We start from the raw sequence: 26,338 nt of genomic DNA, 5'->3' as shown, positions 1-26,338 counted from the left end.
TGTAAGTCAACATGGAGAGATAATAATTATAAATCTACATAGGCACCTAACAGCAGAGCCTCAAAATATATAAAGCAGATACTGATAGATTTGAAGGAAGAAATGAACAGGTGTATCTATAGTAGACATTAATAAACCACTTTCAACAATTAATGGAACATTTATACAGATCGGTATGGGAATAAAACTTTGAGCAATAAAATTTATATAGCAGGGGTCCCAATTACTCAAAGATTTATTGAAAAAGAAAAAAAGAAGTTGATTGATTCCCACTCCCCTATCTAAAACTATTGCAAAGCCACAGTAATCAAAACAGTGTGCCATTATCACAAGGGCAGGCACATAGAAAAATGTAATAAAATTGAGAGTCTAGAAATTAATCCTCATATTTATGGCCAACTGATTTTTGACAAGGAGGTAAATACTGCTTAATTGGGAAAGAAAAGTCTTCTCAAAATTCTGATGGAAAAACCATATCTCCATATACAAAAGAAAGGAGGTAGAACCCTACTTTATGCCACATAGGAAAATAATGAAGCAATACCTGAATATAAGAGCCATTAACTATAAAATTCCTAGAACTATATGTAGGGAAACATTTTCAGGACCTTTTGTTAGGCAATGATTTCTTAGACTTCACCCCCAAAGCACAAGCAACGAAAGAAAAAAATAGATAAAGGGGAACTCATCAAAACTTTTGTGCATCAAAGGACTTTATCACGAAAGTAAAGCAACAATTTAGACAATGAGAGAAAATATTTGGAAGTCCTACATACAGTGAGGATTTAACATCAAGAATATATAAATTCTTCAACTCAATGACAAAAAGACAAATGAACCAATTAAATTAATTTAGCAAGAGACTTGAATAGATATCTCTTCAAAGAAAATATACAAATGGCCAAAAAAGATCATGGAAAGATGCTCAACATAACATCATTAGCCATCAGGAAAATGGAAATCAAACTCACCATTTCCTGCCCAGTAGTGTTAAAAAACAATATATTGTTAAAAAAACAAACAAAACGCCACAGAAAACTAGGGGAGCAGGTACAGATTCTGCAACAGAATGTCTGGTTTGCATCTTAGCTCCGTCATTAAATGTGTTTTTTAGTTAATGTAAATGCTAGCTGTTATAGTAAGAATATGTAAATGAAGAATAGATCAAATGCTGAAGAAGTTTCTAATATAAAGATCCAAGTGATGTATCTGGTTTATAACTTGCTTTCCTCTGATTTGTGGTTCAGGGGTTCAGAATCCTATTTTATGGGTCCACCATTTTCACAGTGTGGTTTTCAAGGTTTTTATACTTGTCAGCAAGAAGTAGGAAAAATGGGCAGAGCATGGAGGAATGCTCATGGGTAGTTTCCATAGGTTAGTTCCAGGACACATAATTCCTTTTATTTCATTGGTTCAAACTGTGTTGCATAGCAACACCAAACTTTAAGGGACATTGGAAAATATAGTCTGTCTGTGTTCCCAGCAAAAGAGAAAGTGAGTGTGCTGAGCAGGTTGCCAGTCTCACCTCATTCTGATTTTCTGATTTCCAAATATATGCTTCATTTCTCTCCTTTCAAACATTCATCCTGTCTCTGAGCCAACTCAGAGTTCTCTTCATTTACAATCTGCAGCTCCATGTCCAAGTCTCAGGTGATATGCATTCTTCTCCAGTAGATTTGTTGTGGCCCTTTGTAGACTGGGTAACCTGTCAACTAAAAAGACAAGTATCTGTTTGACCTCCCAAGTCCAACTGAATATATCTGGAGGAACACAGACCCATCAACAGCATGGAACCAACAACAGAAATAAGGAAAAGGAAGAAGAAATACTCAGCAGTACATACAATTTAAAAATCCCAGTGGGCATGCATTAGGAAGGCACTTACCTTGAGGTGAGAGAAGTTCCCTGATTAAACCTCCATTCTGCTCACTGGAAGAAATATTTTGGTACATTCTTCTCATGGTTGATGGATCTACTATATGTGGGGTACTTAATCATGTATTATCTTCCAGCAATGGTTTGAATTAGGTAATGGTGAGTTTCCTTTACTTGCAGGGTGTACAGCTTTCAAGTCCACATTCCACTTACAAGTTTGAGAGCTGTGAGGTGTATTTAAAAACAAAAATAGTGAAAGACTTTTTTTTTGACCCAGCTCATTTTTTCTTTGGCAATATAATTCCTTCAAAGATTTGTGAATTTCTAACTTATTTCTTTATAACCTGTTTCATGTGCCATTATCCATTTCTAATTTTTTTTTACTGGACTCATCTCAGACATCAGGACATAACCAGGTTGAAAGTAAAAGTTTGGAAAAAGATACTCTATGCAAATAGTAACCAAAAAAGAGCTGTAGTAGTGATGCTATATTGGACAAAATAAATTTTAAATGCAAAGCTGTTATAAGAGAGGAAGAAGGGCACTATATATTAATTAAAAGGAAATTCACCAAAAAGAAATAACTATAATAAATATTTATGCACGTAATCTGGGTGCCCCAAGGTACATGAGGCATACATGGCCAAAACCGAAGTAAGAAATAGACATCTCTAGAGTATTAGTTGGCGATCACTCTCAGCACTGGATAGGCCATCTGGACAAAACAAAAATAGGGAAACAGAGATTAAATAATATGATAAATGAAATAGATGTAAGAGACATTTCTAGAGCATTACTCCCCAAAAGAGGAAAACGTGTTCTTTTCAAAAGGTAATAGATCTTTCTCCATGAAAAAACATATGTTGGGCCACAAGGCATGTCTCAATAAATTTTTAAAAATTGAAGTTATACAATAATAATGGGATTAAGGTGGAAATCAATAACAGGCAGAAAAAGAAAAAATTCACAAATATATGGATGTTAAACAAATCACTCTTAAATAGTGAGTCAAAGAAGAAATTGTAAGAGAAATCAGTAAATATCTTGAGATGAATGCAAATGAAAATGCAATATATCAAAGTATATGGGATACAGCAAAGACAGTGCTGAGAGAAAAATTTATAGCCTGTTGGAAACTGAGGCACAGTGGCCTCACAAGGAGAGATGTGCTGTCTCCATGGCTACGCTTGCAACCTAAGGAATGTAGTAATTAAGAGTTCCCAGCAAATGGGATGAAGCTGTTAAAGGCTGAAAGAAAAGATGAGCACATGTCTTTCGTAGTAAATAGAACACTTAGACTTTGTACCTTGAGATAAGATTTTTTGAGTTCCTTAGATTTCCTTAGTAATGCTAATAGTTAACTGCATGTTGCTGCTTGATGTCATGTAGGCTGCATGTTGCTGCTTGTTGTCATGTAGACTGGGGTATATAGAGAGCCCCTTGTAAACAATAAAGTTGTCTGATGAGTCTCTACTTGCAGACCCCCTGATCCCAGCTCTCTCTCTCTCTCTCTCTTTCTCTTTCTTTCACTCTCCTTTCTCTCTTTCTCTCATTCCTGATACCCTTCAGGTCCAAATCTCCAACAATAGCCCACAATGCTTACATTAAAAAAAAAGAAGAAAGAGTGAAAACTGAAGACCTAATTGTACACTGGGAGGAAATAGAAAAACTAAAGCAAACTAATCCTGTACAACCAGAAGGAAAGAAATAATAAAGATTCAAACAGAAATAAATGAAATTAAGAACAAGAAAAACAATAGAATCAACAAAACCAAAAATTGGTCCTTTGAAAAGATCACAATCAACAAACACTTAGCTAGACTAAAAAGAAAAAAGAAAGAATATGCAAATAAATAAAATCAGAAATGAGATGGGGGAACATTACCACTGCTCCCACAGAAATAAGAGAGATCATAAGAGGATAATATGGACAACTGTCTATCAAAAAACTAGATAACTTAAAGGAAATGGGCAGATTCCTAGAAATACACGAACAATTTACACTGACCCTAGAAAAAATAGAAGATATCAACAAACCAACCACAATTAAAGAGATTGAAACAGTCCACATAACCCTCCAAAGATGAAAAGCCTAGGACCAGATGGTTTCACAGATTAATTATAATAACCTTTTAAAGATGATTGAATACCAGTCTTGCACAAGCTCTTCAAAAAAATAAAGAGATTGAACAGGAACACTACCAAACTCATTCTATGAAGCTAACATCTTCCTCATACCAAAACCAAATAAAGATAATAGGAAAAAAGAAAATTACAAATTTATTTAATGAATATAGGTGCAAAAATACTCAACAAAATTCTTGCAAACTGAATCCAAAAGCACATTAAAGTAATTATACAACATGATCAAGTGGGTTGTATCCCAGGTATGAAAGTGTTTTTCAACACAAGAAATCAATTAGTATATTAAATCACATTGATAAATTGAAGGAAAATCACATGAAGAACCTCTAGTGTACAAGGAGAGTGTCAAAGGAAGGGGAAAAGACCAACACACCAGGCCCTTGGTATTGAACCTTGTTCTTGTGAAATTTAAACTTAGCCTAGTAATATATATTGCTTAAGAATAACCTGTAAAAGCCTCCTTGTTACTCAAATGTGGCCTCTCTCTAAGCCAAACACAGCATATAAATTCACTACCTTCTCCCCAGTGTGAGGAAAGACTTCCAGGGATGAGCCTCCCTGGCAATGATGTATTAATACCAAACACCAATTAACAATGCATTTGGAAAAGGATCTAGACCAAAAGGGGGAAATATTAAATAGAAATGAATTTTTATGGCTAGGGGATTTCAGAGTGAGTCAGGAGGTCATTTGAGAGGTTATGCATATGAATTTCTATGGAGGATCTCACTGACTGCTCAGTAAACAGTGCCTCAAGTAGGGATGTTCCTGAGGGCACTAGAGACTTTTAGACACCTTAGGCAGGGCATACAACCCAGGAAATTGACACACCATTTGTGGACCTTACCTTGGAATTTATGACAACCTATCTTCCCAATGTATCAGAGTTAGACTCAGTTATAATTTTTCTACACATGGCTCTTATGCCCCTTTTATTTGAATCTATAATTATCACTTTTCCCATTAAATATGTGTCCCAGTCTTAAATCTTTGGTCTGTTCATATGCCACTTGAGCCTTGAATATCAGCAGAGTTGCAGGCAATACATATTCTTCAGTTCATCAGACTCACCCAGATAACTAATAAAAGGATGATGATGGACAATGTCCATCCCCCAAAATAGAGAGTATCTACATCTGTAAGGAATACAGTTCCATTCATCTTCCCCATGGGATCTAATTCCCCTATTAATTGGATGTAGAGTGGGCTTCACCACCCCCAAAATCCTCAAGATTGAGGAAAAAATAAACATAAGGAGGGTATGCAACTATGGACTAAAGTATACTTACTCTAGTATTGGAAGAATTTTAAAAATTGATATAAAGACAGTGGTCATAGATGTTCTGAGGAAAGGGAGAGGGAAGAATTAACATAATATAGGGCATTTTTAGGAAACTGGCATTGTTCTGCATGATATTTCAATATGTATACAAGACACTATACATGTCAAAACCTATAAAATTGTGTGGTGCAAAGTGTAAACCATGTTAACTATAGACATAGTCCATGCTTAGTAGCAATGTTTCAATATGTGTTCACCAATTGTAACAAATGTAGCACACTAATGAAAAATGTTGTGAATGGGGGAAAGTGGGAAAGGGAAAGGGGTGGGGTATATGGGAATCCCCTATGTATTTGATGTAACATTTATGTAATGTATAGCTCCTTTAAAGATAAAGAAAATACTAGCATTGTACACAATGGCAAAAGACTGAAAGCTTTTCCAATGAGATTAGGGAAAAGACAAGGATGCCCACTGCCACCACTGTTACTCAATATTGTGCTAGAAGTTCTAACTAGAGCAATAGGCTAGATAAAGAAATATAAGGTACCCAAAATGGAAAGGAAAAAGTCTAACTTTTGCTGTTCACTGATATGTTCCTATATCTAAATAATCCCCTAAAATCTCCAACAAAGCTACTAGAACCAATAGATGAGTTCAGCAAAGTGGAAAAATACAAGGTAAACATATAAAATCTGTAGAATTTCTACAAATTACTGATGAGAAATCTGAGGAAGTCAGAAAAATTGCATTAATAATAGTGATTAAAAGAATAAACTATTTATGAATGAATTTAACCAAGGACATAAAGGACCTATATTCAGAAAACTAAAACATTGCTAAAAGAAACCAAAGAAGACATAAATAAATGGAAGTACATTCTTGTTCAAGGATTGGAAGGCTAAATATCAATAAGATATCAATTTTACTGAAACGGATTTACAGATCCAATGCAATTCCAATAAAAATCCCAACAACCTTTTTAATTTTCTTTCAGAAATAGAAAATCAATTATCAAATTTATTTGGAAAGGTAAGTGGTCCCAAATAGCAAACAAAGCCCTAAAAAGGAAGAATGAAGTTGGAGGCTCTCAATTCCTGACTTTAAAGTATATGGCATCAGAGTAGGTAGGCTGGGCTCAGTTTTCTCACAAAAACAATGGAGGAAGGGCAACACAGTTATTCAGGGAAGATGCTTTAGGGATCTGTAGACCAGGAAAGTGTTGTGTATCATCCAGGAGGGAGAAGGACAGAGAGGAAGAGGCCAAAATGGAAACCATGAGTTACTCACCGCATGACTGGGAATGGCATATATCCCCCCACTCAAGGTGAATAGCCTAGTTAAAACCCCTAGCTCACTGCAGCCATCTAAGAGGAAAGGAGGTCCTCCTTCCTGGGAGGAAGAAGGGTCTGGTAGAGAGCAGAAAGTGGTTTCTCTTTAGTGAGTTTGCCCAGCTGAGCCTGCTTGGAATCTTGGTTTTAGCCAGCCCAGCAAGTGGAGGTTGAAAAAGCCACTTCCATGGGGGAGTTGCAGGGAAAATAGCTGTGAGACTATACCCAGCAAACTCAGAGGGAGAGAGGTGTAGGGGGTAGGGGAGACAGGGTGTGTAGAACAGAGGAAAAAAGATGTCAGCCAGCACTGAAGTGGCTTCAGGGAGAGGGAAGAGATGCGCTGATCAGACAGGCTGTCATACCCACCCACCCTGGGAGAGACAGGAACTGGGTCAGTGAAGGGTTGGTCCAACAGGCACCTAACATCCCAAGAGAGATAGCCAGCAAATTCACAGAAGTCCACCTGGCCTGAGGGAAAATGGGGTGGGGAGAGGCAGATGAAACCTGCGGAAGCCTACCTAACTAGTGGAGTGGGTGTAGCTCAGTGGTTGAAAACCTGCCTCACAAATAAGTGGTCACTGATTCAATGCCCCATACCCCCCTAAAAAAAGCCTAGCCAGCCTAATGGATAGGAGGTAAAGAGAGGCAGCCCAGGCTCTGTAAGATGACTAACAAGCCCTGAAAAGAAGGGATCAAGAGAGCAACCCAGAGGGTTGTCAGGCACCCAGTCAGCACATCATGTCAGGGAATTAATAGAATGAAGCATTTATTTTTTTAGGGTTTCATTTATTATATATTTGTTTATTCTTTATTTTTCCTCTAAAACAGGGTACCCTGACTTTGAAGGGTGGGCTGCAGAATGATTGATAGGGGAGCACTGGCAGCCTGAGGGAGTTGCTAGTGGTCTGCGACAGAAGCCTGTTTTTCCTCATTTTGGTGTTTTATTTCATTACTTCCTTTTTTTTTGCTTTTCCTCCTTTCCCCTTTTTTTCTTTAGTTTATTTATTTTCTTCCCTTGAAATTTCCCCTTCTCCATTTCTTTTCTTTCACTGAAACTTCTCTTGCCTTGTCTTCATTTTCTTTCATTTCTTCTCATCTTTCTGGTCTTTTGTTTTATTCAATATTTTCTTGTTGATTTTATTCCACCTTTTCATTCTCATTCCTTTTTATTTCTTATGCTTTTTCACTTTTACTACTTATTTTTCCTTGTATTTTTATGATTCCTTTTTGTCCAGGCTAGCATTGGTTCCTATGATACAGATAATCCCCAAAAAACCCCAAAAACCCTGTTATCCTGCATATAGGACACAGTGGTCCAAAGCTTTAGACAGTATAACTTTCCACAGATCTTTTCTAGATAATTGCACATACAATCCTGACTTGCACAGAAATCACTGACTGCTCCCATGTTCAGTTAAAACTCTCAAATGGAGCACTATTCTCTGGAGGCTTGTATTTCAGAAGCTCTGGGTTTTCTGAACTATCAGTTTCTGGATTCTTTGTGCCCAAGAGTTCAATTCTCAGCTTATCCCCTTCCTCTTGGATTTTTTTTTAGATTTATTTATTTTTTATTTCTCTCCCCCCACCCCCACCCCCACCCCAGTTGTCTGTTCTGTGTGTCTATTTGCTGCATCTTCTTTGTCTGCTTCTGCTGTCAGTGGAACAGGAATCTGTTTCTTTTTTGTTGTTGTTGTGTCATCTTGTTGTGCAGCACCATTCCTGGGCAGGCTGCACTTTCTTTCATGCTGGGTGGTTCTTACAGGGCACACTCCTTGCACGTGGGGCTCCCCTACACAGGGGACACCCCTACATGGCATGGCACTCCTTGCGTGCACCAGCACTGCACATGGGCCAGCTCCACATGGGTCAAGGAGGCCCGGGGTTTGAACTGCGAACCTCCCATGTGGTAGACAGATGCCCTAACCACTGGGCCAAGTCCGCTGCCCTCTCAGATTTTAATATAAGCTGCAAGGAGAAACAAGGCTGCATTTTCCACATTTAATACCAAAATCTCCTTAAATATCCAACTTCATCTCTTTCAAATTGTCTTCCATCTAAAATCAGGACTCAATTTTTACAAGTTCTCTGCCACTTTTTAAAACTAGGATCACCTTTCTTCCAGTTTCCAATAACACAGTCTTCATTTCTGCCTATGACCTCATCAGAAGTACCAATAGTATACATATTTCTACCAATAATCTCTTCAAAGCATTCTAGGCCTTTTATATCAAGTTTCTCAAAGTTCTTCCAGATTCTACCCAGTAACCAATTTCAAAAATGTTTTCACATTTTGGGTATTTGCAATAACAACACCCCACTCTCCTGATAAATAAATCTGTTTATGTTTCCTATGCTGCTCCACCAAATACCACGAAATGGATTGACTTAGACAATGGTACATTTTCCACTAACAATAAGTTTACAGAAATACGTCCAAATCACTGCATCAAGGAGATGCTTTCTTCTCCAAGGCTTACTGCTTGTGGACCTTGGCTCTTTTGCCACATGGCAAGGCACATGGTGGCATCTGTAGGAATCTCCCTTCTCTTCCACATTTTGTTTAGCTGAACATGGAACAAGTCAGTAATTTCCATGCAAGACAGGATTGGAAATGCTTTTATCCAGAAGGGGCTTGGAGAAAATTTTTTTGACTGACAGGAATTCTTACTGCATGGAAAGCCAACAAGCTTTTTGCAAGACCTCTATGAGCAGAACCACTGCTAGCCTGAGCTAAAAGGGATAATGTGAAGGAAAAATCACTTTGAGGGCAAATGTGATGGTTAGGTTAATGTGTCAACTCAGCTTCTGACCCATTGTTTGGTGAAGCAAACATTGGGCTATTTTAATACAAGGACATTTATGGACTTTAGTCATCAATGAGTTTACTGAATAGATGATTACATTTGCAATCAACTGGCGAGATTGCTGTCAGCAATGAGTGATGTTTTATCCAATCAGTTGAATGCCTTAAAAGGGGAAGTGATTTCAGCATTCAGAGAGAATTTCCCAGCTTGTCTTTGGACAGCCAACGTCTCTGAGGAACTTATAAAGGCCCTTCATCAGACTTTCACCAGAGTCCCTGGTTTGCAACCTGCCTGCAGAATTTGGACTTGTGCATCCCCATGGTCACATGAGAGAATTTTTATAAAATCTCATACTATTTACAGATATCTCATGTTGATTCTGTTTCCACAGAGAACACTGACTAATACAGCTAGATTGTGGAAGCTGAGGTCTGGACCAAATATTTTCTCAGGCCTATAGAGCAAGCCCACCCGTGTGTGTGGAAATGCTACTTATGCCCTGGCATTTGGAGGTGGACCTTCTGCCCCCCTTTTCAGGAAGTGTGCTGCCTCTCCCTCCTTTGTATATTGGAAGCAGGCAACTTATATTATGGTTTCACAGGCTGACAGTTGAAGTGGAATTATGCTTCTGGATGGACCACACCTATAATTGATTCTGATGACATTTTGTGCTTAGCGTGGTTACTGAAGTGTTTTAAGGCTTTTGGGATATGATGTAATGAATGTATTTTCATATGGAAAGAGCATGTCTTTTGGAAATCCAGAGAGGTGTGATGGTTGGGACTGTGTACCCTAGAAAATTATGTTCTTAAAGTTAATCCATTCCTGTGAATGTAAACCCATTGCAAGTAGGATCTTTTAATAAGACTACTTTAGTTAATGGGGGCCAATTTCAATTTGATTAGGGTCCCAACTGTGACAGGATGTCTTCTCTCATCTTCCCTCATTTCCTATACTAGCCTGCATCAACTTGACATCTCAGAGAGTTTACACCCTTATTCTTAAGGGGAAACTGAAGGATAATGGTCGTTCTTCTGTAGCTTCTTCCTGCTGGTTAGGGGCAGTAGTCCCTGCTTGACAGGGTGAAAATTTTCTGGCTATTGTATTGAGGTTGAGGGAAAACAGATCCAGCACCATTGTTGAAACTGGATGAAATCCTCAAGTGACTAATACCTTGTTCTGGAAGACATTGATTCTGAAAGAAACAAAGTTAGAGTTTTGAAGATACACAGCCCCACTAAAAGGATAAAGAAGATGGTGGTAAGTGGGCCCCAAAAGGGGCCAGTCATGACATACTGGGCCATGAGAGTGAGAAAGGACAGATGCCTCCAGGACTGCATCCTACCCAAGTTGAAGGACTTCATCATGTAGGTTTTGAGTCCTGTCTAGGACTATTCCAGAGCAATTTACACAGAAACAGCATCCTTCCTTGAGGAAGAGACAGGTTCTCCCTGTGCTGCTGTTAGCATGTTTAGGGCTCTGCAATTTTGCAGCACCACAGTGGCAAGGGAGTTTGTTTGCTGTTTAAGGAGTATTGTTAAAGGGAATAGCACACAATTGATATATTGGCTTGGACACAGACACCACTTAACTTTGTATCTTGAAGAGGTACTTCAGACCATCCAATTGCTGGCACTCGAACATCTCATCAGGTGCTTCTAGCAAGTTGGCTCTTCCTTGGACAGCATGCTTACTGAGGATGTTCATCCAACTGGCAAATCCTTTAATTTTAACAGCTGTGGGAATGATCAGACCCACAGATTAAGATCCTTTCCATTTTGGCTCTAATTGGGAATGAGGTCTGTTCTCTTGCCAGGTTTTGATCAGAACCTGATCTCCAGATTTAACTTTACGTAGAGGTAACACACAGTGGGGCTAGGGAGGATTTTGTTTCCAAGCTCCTGGATAATTTGTTGAGTTTTTCATAGGTTTATAAAATATTTGGTGAGTTCCTGGTTCTCCTAATCAAGTACCAGGTCCTGGGTGAGGAAAGGTAACCCATAGACCATTTCACAGGGGTTAAGCTGAAATGAGTCTTTTGGAGCTATATGCTTCGTCAGCAAAGCAACAGGTAGATTAGTGACCCAAGGTGATATAGTTTCTTGACAAAGTTTGGCCATAATTTGTTTCAAGATTCAGTTGGCTTTTTCTATTTTCCCTGAGCAGTGGGGTCTCCAGGAACTATGAAGTTATTTAATTCTGAGGCCAGCCAGTAGACATTGGGTGATTTTGGTAGTAATGGTTGGCCCACTGTTGCTTTGGAAAGACTTAGGCAGTATGAATCTGGGGACAATTTCCTTTAGGAGGGCCTTAGTCACCTGGTTTGCTGTATCCCTTCTAGTGGGAAACACTTCCACCCATCTAGTAAAAGTACTAGTACCAAGAGGTACTTATATCCCTGGCAAGATGGCATATGGGTAAAATCTATCTGTCAGACCTCCCCAGGGTATGATAGGGGGGTTTAAGGGATGTTTGTTAAACTTCCTGTTGTTTGGGTCATTATTTGCACATAAAGAGCAATTTCTAATGACCTCCTTGATTGTTTTTGCCAGGTCCTATCCCTCAAAAACACATTTGGCTAAGCCACTCAGGGCATCCCTCCCTAGATGAGTGGCTTAGTGGAGTCTGTGAAGGACATTCCACTGCACTGCTGGCAGGTAGGCTTAAGTTTTCTTAACAAGCCACCCACTAACTTCCAGGGTCAACCTGAGGCCAGCCACTTTGGCTTTCTCATCCTGGGTATAATCTGGAGCTTCAGGTAGTGGGATAGCTTCTGGTAGGAGGGCTGGAGAGAGGCTTGGGTTTGCACTGCAGCTTTAGCTGCTGTGTCTTCTTGGGTATTTCCCCTAGCTATAGCAGAGTCTGTTTTCTGGTGCCCTGGGAAATCCATAACTATTTCTTGGGCAACAAAACAGCCTCTAGAACAGGAGTTCTTTTTTTGTTCCATGGACCCCTTTGCCAGTCAGGTCAAAACCACAGATCCCTTACTAAGGCTACACTATACTCTGTATTTAATATTTCACACCTGCACCATGTCCCCAAAATAAAATTTTTTTTTGTATTTAAATTTGAGCTCATTGACCCCTTGTTAAGAACCACTGCTCTAGTAAGTCCAGGATTTCTTGCTTGTGCTTAATAAACAACCCACAGTTAGTAAGCAAGTTTCATTCCAGTCACACAGCAGAGTGGGAGTGGAGGATGAGGAATGAATACTTGGAATATGTGTGTAGATGTTAGGTCTTTTGCCAGCAGCTAGTATTAAGCCTCAGGTTAGAGCAATTGGCTCTGCCCTCTGGGCTGACATCCCTGGGGGAATGGCTTGTGCTTGTATATAGTTTTAAATTGAGAGACTACAAAGGCTGCTATTTTAATTCCTTTCCTGACAAAACTGCTTTCATCCTTGAGCACTCAAAGTCTGGGTTTGTTAGAGGCTCATCTTTTAAATCTGGCCTGCTTGAGTAGTTTGGTTAAAAGTTTAAAGGCAGGAGTGGAGGAGGGTCCCCTCAGGACCTGACCTTGGGCATTATGCCAGGACCTGGGTGACAGGGTTGAGGATTTGACACACCCTTATCTGCATATCAGAGGACTCTAGTAATTGAGCCTAGTATTTAATTAATTGGCTACCTGTGAACCATTGATGGTTCCTTGCTTCAAGTTATTTCTTTCCCTGGTGTGGGGTGAAGACTGAGAGTTTGCCCCCCAGGTTAATTTGGTGGCCTGTTCTATTAAAAGGGCATTTGCCTCTACTGCTCTCAGGCAACTTGACCATCCCTGTGTTGTTTAGCCAGGGGTTTAGAGAAATAAGCTACTCATTAAGAAATCTCATCCAGTTTCTGGACTAACACTCCTAGAGTCATTCCTTCTCAGTTACATACAGAAGGCCTTGTTTAGGCTAGGGATTCCTGAGGCTGGAGGGCTAATACCTGTTTAAAGGCATGAAAAGCAGTTTCCTGGTTCATTCCACATTCTAAGAGTTGGTTACTAGCCTCTGTGGTAGCACTGTACAGTGGCTGGGCTATTTCACCAAACCTGGATATCCACACTCTACAGTGACTAGCCATTCCTAGGAAAGCGTAAGTTGCTATTTGGGGCTGAGGAATACTAGTGATCGCTTGAACTCTTTCTGAGAGCCCTTTCCACTGGGGTAGGAAGAAATCCTAAATAGGAGACTTTCTCCTGAGAGCTTTATGCACTGGATGCCAATACTCTGTGGCCCCTATTGACTAAGAAATTAAGGGCTAAAATTGAATTGGCACTGGAAATTTCCTTTGTCAGATTACAAAGCAACACGAATCATCCACATATGGTAAGAGAGCTCTGAGGCAAGTGGCGATCAGCTACGTTCTTGTGGCAACATGGTCCACATAAGCTGGACTGGAGGTTTAAAGTTGGACTCCTGCCATTCAAATGCAAAAAGGAAGTGGGAGTCCAGGTGGAGTAGATGCAGAAAACGGCATTCTTTTAAGTCAAGAACAGTAAACCAAGCCATGGTTTTGGGGACCTGACTTAGCAAAGTATAAATGCTGGGTATGACTGGATGGATTGGTTCCACCCGCATTTCTGGCGCCCAACGTGGCGCAGGTAAGGACCCCCGTCCGTCCCTTGAGCTCCTAACCGCTCGAGGCAGGACTCTCGCCATCCCACCCCCTCAGGCCGGACTCCCGTCCCCCTCTTTTTGAGGTGCGGACTCCCGCCGCTGGATTTTACAAACCGGACTCCCCGCGTCTGCCTACTAGGCTAGGCTGCGGCACGTCTCCTTTCCCCTAACGCTTACTAATCCTTGCTCCCGTCATGGGGGGCCTTCCTTTCCCGTAAGCAAACCCCCCAAGTATGGGCCCTGCCCCCCGCCGCCGCTACTCCTCCCGCCACCGCCTTCGCTTGCGAAGGGGTAGCCCCGCACGTGGCGCCGACGGTAACATTTCCCTCCTCTACATGTTAGGGAGTGCACCCCTGCCCCGCTGCCCCCAGGAGCCCCACCTAACCTGCCTTTCGCGCCGCCTCCACCCGCGGCTCAAGATGGCGAGCTTCCGCCTTCTTCTCGGCCAGAAAAGGGGAAGCCGCCGGCATACCCGGAACTTCCCGAATATGACGCAGTGTTCGCCCCCCCTCCGCTGCGAATAGGAAAGTCCCAAAAACGAAAGTCGCTCCTAGCAACCCATTTGCTCAGGCAGCCGCCGCATGCCTAGGGACCCCAGCCCTATCCGACCCCTCCGTTGCCACCTGCCCCCACCCCTGGCAACCGCCAGGCCCCTCTGCGCCCGCCTCCTTCCCCTCCGCACGTTTCCAAATGCTGTGCCACCAGCTGCCGGCTAACGACCCCCCGCCTGGCCCCCAGCTCTACCCCCTCAATCTCACACGTACTCAACAGCGCCCCCTCTCTTGGTACCCACATGACCATGGCGATATTAAGCGCCTTAGACGGGCTGTTAAAGAGGACGGTCTCCATAGTCCATATGTCTGGCAATTGCTGGATGACCTCTCCCTCCATCTGAATCTGCCCTATGATTGGATTTCTGTTGCTCGCACTGTCCTAAACCCCGGTCAATTTGTTGACTGGCGAGCCCATTTCCAAGATCAGGCCGAGCAGCAGGCGGCCGCCAGCCAGCGCAACAACGTCCCCTTTCCCCTCGAGGCTTTCTTGGGCACCGGCCCTTTTTCCAACCCTGCGGTTTACGTCCGCTCACCTGCTCAATTCTGGGACCAAAGCCGCACGGTCGCCCTGCGAGCTTTCCAAAATTGTTCTGCCGGCAAGGCCGACAGCCTTGCCAAACTTATTCAAAAGGGGGATAAGGACTTCGCCTCCTTTGTCTCGTGGGTCCAAGAGGCTTGCGAGCGCAAGGTCGAGGATAGCCAGGCCCGTCGCACCCTAGCAAGAGAGCTCATCCTCGAGGGGGCAAGCTCTGCCTGTAAACAGGCCCTGCTGCCCATCCGAGACAAAGACCTCCATAATTGGATACTAGCCTGTAAGGACTTAAACCCCTCTGCCCAGGCCCTGGCCACCTCTTTGGCGCAAGCCCTTGCCCTTAACAGCGGCTGCTTTAAGTGCGGCGAGTCAGGACGTTTTGCGCGTGACTGCACCCAGAACCCTCCGCCCTCTAGCGGAGGCCGCAAACTGGATAAACCCGCCACGCCTTGCCCCAGGTGTGGGTGTGGCTATCATTGGGCCAGGGATTGTCGCGCACACTCGACAAAACTGGGAAGCCTTTAAACTCCTCCAGGGGCAAGCCTCAGCCCCACGCCCAAGAGGCTACCCGGGGCCACCCAAAGCCTTGATGTGGTCCCTCCCCATAACCCGAGGTAAGCCCTCCCTCGCCCTAAGAGTCGACGGTCACTGGTTCCACAGCATAGTTGACTCTGGGGCAAAGCTGTCTTGCTTCCCCATTTGCTATGCAAAGAACTGGGAAGTCTGCAACGGGCCGCCCGTCCAGGGGGCCACCAGGGAGGCGTCTTCGCGCCAGGCATGCCGCCGGCTTTCGTGGCAAGATGAGGACGGACGCTCGGGCTCCTTCCGGCCTCTCTTTATGCCGGCCCTCACCACCATCCTTTGGGGGCGAGACGTCCTTGCACAGAGTGGAGCCTCCATTACTACGGGGCCCCCCCAATAGATTACACCACTGCTCGCATTACACCCCCCGCGCCCACTCCTCTGCAATGGGACACCGAGGAGCCTATCTGGGCGGAGCAGTGGCCCCTGCCGTCCCACAAGCTTGCTGCCCTCCAAGCGCTCGTCCAGGAGCAGCTTGAGGCAGGGCATATGGAGCCATCCACCAGCCCTTACAACTCTCCTGTATTTGTTATCCAGAAGAAGGCCACTAACACCTACCGGTTCCTTCATGACCTCCGGGAAATCAATCAGCACATCCTCCCCATGGGGTCTGCCCAGCCAGGGTTGCCACACCCCATGGCAATTCCTAACCATCGTCACATTATTGTCCTGGACGTTAAGGATTGTTTCTTCTCCATTCCCCTCCACCCCAAGGACCACCACCGGTTTGCCTTTACAGTTCCCCTCAGGAACCACCAGGGGGCTAACCCCGCTACCAGTGGAAGGTCCTCCCACAGGGAATGAAGAACAGCCCCACCCTCTGCCAAAACTATGTTAATGTTGCCATTCAACCCCTTAGACACCTGGCCTTCATCATTCATTACATGGACGATATCCTCATAGCACATGAGAATATCCGCAAACTGGAGGATGTATTCATCCTCCTTAAACAAAACTTGCTGCATATTGGGCTGCACGTCAAACCAGAAAAGGTGCAACACATCCCCCCCTTTACCTTCCTCGGCTTCCGTATTACATCCCATGTACAGCCGATCACCCCACAGCTGCAGGTTCCTAAGCGCCTCACGCTCACCGAGCTTCCACAGCTCTGCGGCAACATTAATTGGATAAGGTCAGCCATCCCTATCACCACGGCACAGCTCCAACCACTCTTTACCTTGCTCCAAACGCCGGATGGCCCTGCCGCCGCAGCCGCCAGCACCGTCACTATTACGCCTCAGGCGCAGGCTGCCATCAAAACTGTTAATGACTATCTTAAAAAGTGTTCTCTGCAGCGCCACGACCCAGCTCAACCCATCCAGGCTCTCGTCCTGGCCATGCCAGGCACTCCTACCGGGGTGCTCTGGCAAGGAGGGCCACTCCAATGGCTACACCCCTCCAAAAGCAGGCTCCCAAAGATCTGCCCCGCCATACACTTATGGATCCAGCTGGCCTCAGATTTACTCACCCTGAGCCTGCACACATACAACACCTCGCCCGAGGTCATTGTCTGGCCGCTCCCCGCCAAGGACACCAGCCTCCTCATACAGGAGAACTACTCCATGCAAGTTCTCATGGAACGCTTTCACGGGTCCTTTGATAACTACTATCCTTCCCACGCACTGCTTCAGGGCCTCATCCGGCTCCCCCTTGCCAGCCAGCACCACCCCTTCCCAAACTCCACCCCGTTCCCTAACTGCACCACCATCTTCACGGATGCGTCCAAGAGTAAGTTCGCGTACGTAGCCTACCAGCCAGCTTGCAAGCAGCCTCTTACAGTCACTCACATCAACCCATACTCCGTCCAGACGGGGGAGCTCCTGGCAGTCTACACTGCCATACAAGCTTTCCCGGATGAGCCAATTAACATCTTCACTGACAGCCACTATACCCTACAGGTATGCGCTGTCCTAGCTCATGCCACATTTTTCCCCGGGAGACGCCCCTCGATCAGGCGCTACGTGCCCCCAAGAAACTGCTGGAGGGCCAGGCTGCCCCGTGGTACATTACACACATCCGCAGCCATATGGCACTGCCAGGGCCCCTTGCCATGGGCAACGCTCACGCTGATCAGGCAGTCTCCGCTCATGCCTTAACCATCGCGGGGGACATTATTAATCAGGCCAAATCACTCCATTCCAGGTTCCACTTCTCGGCAGCCTCGCTCAAGCACCTGCTGCCTGATCTTCCCATTGAGACCTGCAAGCACCTAGTACGCGCCTGTAAGACTTGCGCGCCGTTCCTGCCCCTGGGCCCGCTCCAACCCCAGGGGGTTAACCCCCGCGGGCTCAAGCCCAACTCCAGATGGCAGGCCGATATCACGCACATCTCTTCCTTTGGTCGGTTAAAGTATGTGCATGTCTTTGCAGACACATTTTCCAGTCTCTGCTACGCTGTCCCTCTCGCCGGAGAGACAGCCAAGCATTGCATCAAGGCGCTGCGACAGGCCATCCTCTTCATGGGGGTCCTGTGGGACCTAAAAACCGATACCGGGCCAGCCTATCGCAGCGCCTCCTTCAGCCAATTTCTTCGCTTTTATAACATCACACATCACTTTGGCATCCCATATAATCCTCAGGGCCAAAGCATAGTCGAGAGCCTGCACCGCCGCCTAAAGGTTTGGGTGCAAAAGGAGCGGGCCCTCTGCCCCTCGAGCACCCCTGGTGATGTCATCACCTCCTGCCTCATTCATCTCAACATCCTCACCTTTGACAAGGACGGCCTCTCGCCCATTCACAGACACTGGGGGCCTTCCCCAGGGCCCACACCTGCGCCCCTAGTATACTGGAAAGATCCTGAAAACAATCAATGGAAGGGGCCCTCCCCCCTCTTAACCCAAGGGAGAGGATTTGCTTGTGTCTTTCCAGATGATGTCCCCCAGCCCATCTGGATCCCAGGCCGGAACATCAGGCCAGCCACTGGGACAACCGAGGATGACGCGGAGAGAGCGCCGCCGCTTGAGAGCCCTGCGGCATCAGATGAGCCAACTCTCCCTGACCGCGGACAATCCTGAGGAAATACAGAACCTGCTACGCCTATACCGCTCCGCAAAACGCGACCATCCCAATCCTTTTCCATCTACTACTGCTATGCTCCTCGCCATGCTCACCCTAGCCACCACCGCGCACTCCGCCGAAGTGTGGGGGGCTATTCGCCAACCCCCAGGCTTCCTCTACCTCACCCCTGAGAGCCCTACCTATCCCCACATGTACGTCTCCAACTGCTCACTTGCCTTACCCTGCTTACCCTCCTTCCCAAACACCCTCATAATCACCCCCTCCCCGCAAGGCAACTTTTACCCCCTGCGAGATTCAGCCCACAACAACCACTCGGGCACATTCATTATTCGACCTGCACCACAAACAAGCTCTCATGGCCACTGCTACCCTTGCCTTAAATAAAAAACAAGGGGGAGATGAGGCAGGGCACGCGGCCGTTTGGTTAAAACAATTGGCAAACTCTGTGCCTTGAGATGTCTCGTCTCACACTGAGTGAGTACATGGAGCGGGTAGTCTTTCGCCCCCCTGTTGCTCCCACCTCCCACGGCTGCCTCCCTTCTCACTTCCCCTGTTCTGCAAGGCCGCAGAGGTTTCGGTTCCCCTCCTCCCACGGCTCGCTTGCACGCGCAGCACCAGACCCCCTCCCCCTTCAGCTCGCACGCACAACCCCCGACCTCCCCCTGGTCCCCCATAACCAATCAGCAACCTTCCTCCCGTTCACTGCCTTATATGGTAAAACCCTGTACCAGCTATCACCTTAGCCTATATAAGCTCTTGTAACCCTGAATAAATTGGACTTGCGCCATCCGCCTTGCTCTCCGCGGTTGTCCTTCGCCTCGCCGTGCGTCCTCAGCTCCTGCTCCGCCACTCCGCTGACCCTCCGTGCTGGGAGACTTCCACCCGCAGATTGGTATAACAAAACTATTAACTGCCCTTCAGTCTTGAACCAGTGGTAAGCACTGGGCTTTTTTTACAGGAAGAATAGGCATGTTGCAGGGAAACTGACATATTTTCTGGGGTTCAAAAAACTTCAAAAGTCACAGAAATTTTAGGAAATGATCTAGGTATGTTTTAAAAATTAACATTTGGAAATTTAGGGCTAACTGGAATTTGGCTTGGCTTTTAACTATTGGCAAGATCCCTTAATGCAATATTTTCTACTTTTTACTGAATGTGCTTATTTCATTATTCATAAAAAACTTTCATATTATGTCACATCATTTTTAACTTGTATCAGGGAAAACAGTTTCACACAAGTGTGGATTTTCTATTCTCATTTTGATAATAAATAATAAGATTTTTCCATCACTGCTCATATAGTCATCTGTAGGAGATGGATGCTAAAATGCTACTCTGGCTATTAATTTTAAGAATATCAATAAGGAACATTTTCCCTCATGTAGATGCCCGGTGTTACTTTTGTATCTGTATATTTATATAAAGTACAGGACTATTCAATTGGGATAACATCTCAGTCTATTCAAATTCCTTTTTTTATTTTTTAAACTTTTTGTTTTCAAATGCTTTCAAACTTACAGAATTTACAAAAATAATACAAACCCCATACAAAGAACTTCAATGTACCTCTAGCCTGCAAGTCATGCATTTCCACCAATTTTTACACTTTCCCATATTTTCTGTATCATTCTATCTACCTATCCATCAACCTATCAATCCACCTATTTAAGAATCCATTTTCTGAACACTTGAATATAGGTTGGATATATCATCCTCCTTGAACCTTAATACTCCCATGTACATTTCCTAAGAACAAGGATATTTGCTTATGTAAGTACCTTAAGTGCAGCTGTCAAGTTCAAGAAATTTAATATTGATATAAAGCTTACATCCTATTCCCAATGTCTGTGTAGGCCTTCTTTCCTCCTTGTTAGAGCTCACCTAGGATTATGTATTGCATTTTTAAATTTATTTTTATTTAATTTTTAAATTTACCTCTCTCCTTCCCCTCCCACCCCATTTGTCTGCTCTCTGTGTCCATTCACTGGGTGTTCTTCTGTTTGCTTGCATTCCTGTCAGCAGTACCAGGAATCTGTGTCTCTTTTTGTTGCATCATCTTGCTGCATCAACTCTCCATGTGTGTGGTGCCACTCCTGGGCAGGCTGTGCTCTTTTTGTGCAGGGCAGCTCATCCTTGTGGGGTGCAATCCTTGTGCATTTGGCTCCCCTACATGGCAGACATCCCTACATGGTACAGTACTCCTTGCACGCACCAGCACTATGCATGGACCACCTCACCACACAGGTCAGGAGGCCCTGGGTTTGAACCCTAGGCTCTATCAGTTGAACCAAATCTGCTTCCCATGTATTGCATTTAATTGCCATTGTCTCTTCAGTTGCCTTTTTCTTTATGGGTGTGGGAAAACATATACAGCGTAAGTTTTCCCTTTCAACAACTTCCAAACATACCACTCAGTGGGACTGATCACATTCACTATGTTGTGTTATCCCTATGATCTTCAATTACTAAACTTTCCCATCTCCTCAAACAGAAATCCTACATCCTTTTTGCATTGACTCCCTGTCTTAATTTGCTTAATACTGCCATTGCAAAAATACCACAAATGGGTTGGCTTTCATAATTGGAATTTATTTGGGGTGAAAGCTTACAGTTCCAAGACTGCAAAAGCATCCAAATTAAGGCATCATCAGAGATGCTCTCTCACCAAAGTCAGTTACTATCAGATCCTGTACTCCTGCCACATGACAAGACAAGATGGCCTGTCTGCTGGTCTTTTCTACTTTCTCCTCAAGCTCAGCTGAGGACAATCAGGCTTCTCTTACTGGGCTTTGTCTTCTTGAGCCTCTTGGGGCTTATCTGTCTTTCCGCAGGTGTAGGTGAACTTGGAGTTCCCTACTCTCATGTAGCAGGGTGAAGATGTCAGATCTCTTTCTTCTTTCTTTATGTGTTTCCTGTCCTTTCTATGTACCCTCAGTTTATATAAGGCCCAAGCAAGTGGGTGGAGATTTAACCTGGTCATACTTTACTGACATAGTCTAATCAAAAGCCCTAAAGTTATCTAGTAAAAATTGATCTAATTGAAGTTACCCTAAATGAATCTAATCAAAAGGCCCCATCTACACTGGCACAGGACTGGGTTAGCTTAAGAACATAATTTTTGGGGGTCCACAAAAGAGAAACCATGACACCACCCCCCACCCTGGGCAACCTCTACCCTACCTTTGTCACTATGAGCTTGCATATCCTTTGATATTTTATTTGTGATTATCATAGGGCTTATATTTAACATTGTAAACCAGTAACAATCTTGTTAGCTTAGATACCAACTTAAATTCTATGGTATATCTAGGAATTTGTCCATTTCCTCTATATTATCCATCTTGTTGACACACAAATTTTCAAAGTATCTTATGTTATTCTGTATTTCAATGAGGCCAATGGTGATATGCCCTTCCTTCTTATTTTATGTATTTGAATCTTCTCTCTTTTTTGTCAGTCAAGCTAAAGGTTTGTCAATTTCATTAATCTCAAAGAACCAGCCTTTAGTTTATTTTTTTTTCTAGTGCTTTTTAACTTTCAACTTCATTTAGTTCTGCTCTAATTTTTGTTATTTCTTTTGTTCTACTTCCTTTGGGGTTAGTTTGTTGTTCTTTTTCTAATTCCTCTAGGTATGCAGTTAGGTCTTCAATTTCAGCTCTTTCTTCTTTTTTGATATATGCATTTATGGCTATGAATTTCCCTCTTAATACAGCTTTTGCTGCATCCCATAGGTTTTGCTATGTTGTGTTGTCATTTCCATTAATTTCAAGGTAGTTACTGATTTCTTTTGAAATTTTCTCATTGACTTACTGTTTGTCTAAGACTGTGTTAACTTCCATATCTTTGTGACTAATCTGGTTCTCTGGCCCTTACTGACTGCCAGCTTCATTTCATTGTGGTCAGATAAATTACTGTATAGTTTCAATCTTTCTGAACTCATTGAGAGTTGTTCTGTGGACTAGTCTTTAGTCTATCCTGGGAAATGATCCACATGCACTCAAGAAGAATGTATATCCCACTGTATTTGGGTGTAATATTCTGTATATGTCTATTATGTCCAGATTCTCTAATGTATTATCCAAAGTCTTTCATATTCTCTGTTGAAGTGTTCTGTCTAATGGTGATAATGTGCAAGCAGCCTACATTGATGAAAGAAGTACTGATGAACACAACAGACTAATCACAAGTAATGAGATTGAATTATTCATCAAAAACCTCCCAACTAAGAAGAGTGTAGGACCAGATGGCTTCAGAGGTGAATTCTCCAAACATCCCAAAAAGAATACCAATTCTGCTTAAACTCTTCAAAAAACTAGAATGGAGAGAACATTGCCTGACAAATTTTATGATGCCAACATAACCCTAATACCAAAGCCAAAGATGCCATGAGAAAGGAAAACTATAGACCAAATTTCTCTAATGAACCTAGATGCTAAAATCCTCAACAAAACACTTGCTAATCATATTCAACAACATATCAAAAGAATTATACACTATGACCAATGGGCTTCAACTCTGGTATGCAAGGATGGTTCAACATAAGAATATCAATGTAACACACCACATATACAGATCGGGAAAAAATCACATGATAATCTCTATAGATGCAGAAAAATCATTTGACAAAATACAGCATCTTTTCCAGATAAAAAAAAAAAACACTGAAAAAAATAGGGATAGAGGGAAACTTCCTCAACATGATAAAAGGTATATATGAAAAACCCACAGCTAACATCATATTCAATGGTAAAATCCTAAAAGCTTTTCCACTAAGATCGGGAAAAAGACAAGGATGCCCACTATCACCGCTCTTATTTAACATTGTGTGAGAAGTACTTACTTGAGCACTTAGGCAAGAAAAAGATATAAAAGACATCCAAGTTGGAAAGGAAGAAGTCAAAATTCCACCATTTGCAGATGATATGATCCTATACCTCAAAAGCCCTGAGAAATCTACAATAAAGCTTCTACAGTGGATAAATGAGTTCAATAAAGTGTCAGGTTATAAGATTAATGGCAAAAATCAGTAGCATTTCTGTATACCAAATAATGAGCAATCTGAGGAATTCAAGAAAGAAATCCTATTTACAATAGCAAAAGAACAAAATACCTAGAAATAAATTTAACTAAAGATGTAAACAAGTTATGTGCAGAAAAATATACAACACTATTAAAGGAAATCAAAGAAGAATTAAATAAATGGAAGAATATTCCCTGTTCATGGATAGGAAGACTAAATATCATTAAGGTGTCTCTCCCACTCAAATTGATTTACAGATTTAATACAATCCCAATAAAAATTACCATAGCATTTCTTACTGAATTGGAAAAGCAAACTATGAAATGTATTTAGAAGGGCAAAAGTCCCTGAATAGTTAAAACATATTGAAAAAGAAAAATGAAATCAGAGGAATCACACTACCAACTTTAAAACATACTACAAAGCTACAGTGGTCAAAACTGCATGGTATTGGCACAAAATAGACATATTGACCAATGGAAATGAATTGAGAGTTCTGATATAGGTCCTTGCATACACTGTCAACTGATAATTGACAAAGCCATCAAGCCCATTCAAGTAGAATGGCCTCTTCAACAAATGATGGAGAACTGGATACTCATATCCAAAAGAATGAGAGAGGAACACCACCTCACACTTTATATAAAAACTAACTCAAGGTGGATCAAAGATCTAAATATAAAAGTCAAGACCATAAAGATCTTGGAAGATAATATAGGGAAGCATCTACAGGATCTAGTATTAGGAAATATTTCATGAACTTTACACCCAAAGTATGAGCAATGAAAGAAAAAAAATAAACAGGACTGCCTCAAGATTAAAAACTTTTGCACCTCAAAGGAGTTTGTCAAGAAAGTGAAAAGGCAGCCTATGCAATGGGAGCTATTTCATAGCTATATATCTGATAGGAGCCTAATATCCAGCATACATAAAGAAATCTTACACCTTGAAAATAAAAGGACAGACAACCCATTTAAAAATGGGCAAGAGTTTGAATAAACTCTTCTCTAAAGAAGAAATACAAATGGCTAAAAATCACATGAAAAAATGCTCAACATCACTAGCTATTAGGGAAATGCAAATAAAAAAACAATGAGATACCATCTTACACCCATTAGACTGGTGGCTATTAAAAAAAGAGGACTACAAGGGAAGTGGATTTGGCTCAACTGATAAGAGTGTCTGCCTATCATATGGGAGGTCCAGGGTTCAAACCCAGGGCCTCCTGACCTGTGTGGTGAGCTGGTCCACATGCAGTGCTGATGTGTGCAAGGAGTGCCATGCCATGCGGGGGTATCCCCTGTGTAGGGGACCCCCATGTGCAAGCAGTGTGCCCCCACGAGGGCCTCCCCATGCAAAAAAAAGCACAGCCTGCCCAGTAGTGGTGCTGCACACATGGAGAGCTGATGCAGCAAGATGATGCAACTAAAAAGAGACACAGATTCAAAGTGCCACTAACAAGAATGCAAGTGGGCACAGAAGCACACACAACGAATGGACCCAGAGAGCAGACAATGTGGGCGGGGGGGGGAGAGAAATAAAAAATAAATCTTTAAAGAACAAAAACAAAACCCACAGGACTACAATGTTGGTGAGGATGTGGAGGCATGGGAACCCTCATCCATGCTGGTGGGAATGTAGAATGGTGCAGCCAGTGTTGAGGACAGTTTGGCAGCTGCTCAGGGAGCGAACTATAGAACTGCCATATGACCCAGCAATCCCACTGCTGGGTATATACCCAGAAGAATTGAAAGCAGGGACATGAACAGATACTTGCACACTAATGTTCATAATGGCATTATTCACTATTGCCGAAATTGGAAACAACCCATGTGTCCATCAACAGATGGACAAATTGTGGTACATACATGCAATGGGATATTCCTCAGCTGTAAGAAGGAATGCAAGTATTAACAAACAGGTTAACACAGATGAATCCTGAAGACCTTATGTTGATTGAAGCAAGCCAGGCACTGGATTATCAATGGAACTGAGAGGAGGGTTGGGGGAGTGACCAGGTGAACACTGGAGATTTGAGGGTATGTGGTTGAAACTACATTGGGAATGTTCTTTTGACAATATGGCAGGGGAGGGTTCCTAGTTTAGGGTGTTGGATGTGGGGGGCATTTGGGACAGGGTGCACCTGTGGTATGCTTCTAGGGAGTGTGTGAATGTTCACCTTGTCAGTATGTTGTATCACTGGGTGGAGACCCACATATGAGTAGGAAGGTGTTGGACTCGCATCCTGAGGAGTCCTGTGATGTTCTCACATTGCAGGGCAGGAGTCCCTTGAGAGCGTAGGCAGTGACCAATAGGGGAGGACAGGCCAGTATTCAAGCCCTCAATGTTGCTGTAAGTAATGATGAATCTTGTTTTTCAAGGAGTTAAGCTTGGTGACTGCCATGGGTCCTGAGGGGAGGAGGATGGAGAAATAGAGATGGAACATGGGACATTTTTGGGGCAATGGAAGTGTTTTACGTGATCTTGCAATGATAGATACAGGCCATGTTAAATTTCACTAAAATTTATGAAAATGTATGGTTCAAAATGTAAACCATAATGTAAATCATTGGCCATGGTTAGTAGCAGTGTTTCAATA

General features: G+C 43.2%; 1 protein-coding gene across 5 annotated transcripts in view; it reads right to left on the bottom strand.

Annotated features, from left to right (window-relative positions):
• Positions 1-695: 695 nt before the first annotated feature.
• LOC101434341 (zinc finger protein 596-like) overlaps positions 696-26,338 on the bottom strand; it is a 103,073-nt gene continuing 77,430 nt past the window's right edge. For 4 of the 5 annotated variants that reach the window (XR_011648171.1, XR_011648173.1, XR_011648172.1 and 1 more), the window contains 2 exons: positions 1,886-2,099; positions 696-1,712 (listed from right to left, as the gene is read on the bottom strand). The gene's annotated coding sequence lies outside the window, so the exon portion shown is untranslated. Of the gene's footprint in view, positions 1,713-1,885; positions 2,100-11,029; positions 11,174-14,419; positions 14,490-26,338 lie in introns of those variants that run through there. The other variant, XR_011648175.1, reaches the window with a different exon arrangement.

The sequence above is a fragment of the Dasypus novemcinctus genome, unplaced genomic scaffold (assembly GCF_030445035.2).
Source record: "Dasypus novemcinctus isolate mDasNov1 unplaced genomic scaffold, mDasNov1.1.hap2 H_1, whole genome shotgun sequence".
Taxonomy (NCBI): Eukaryota; Metazoa; Chordata; class Mammalia; order Cingulata; family Dasypodidae; genus Dasypus; species Dasypus novemcinctus.
Note: the sequence above shows the minus strand (reverse complement) of the source record. Positions and strands in the feature narration are given on the sequence as shown.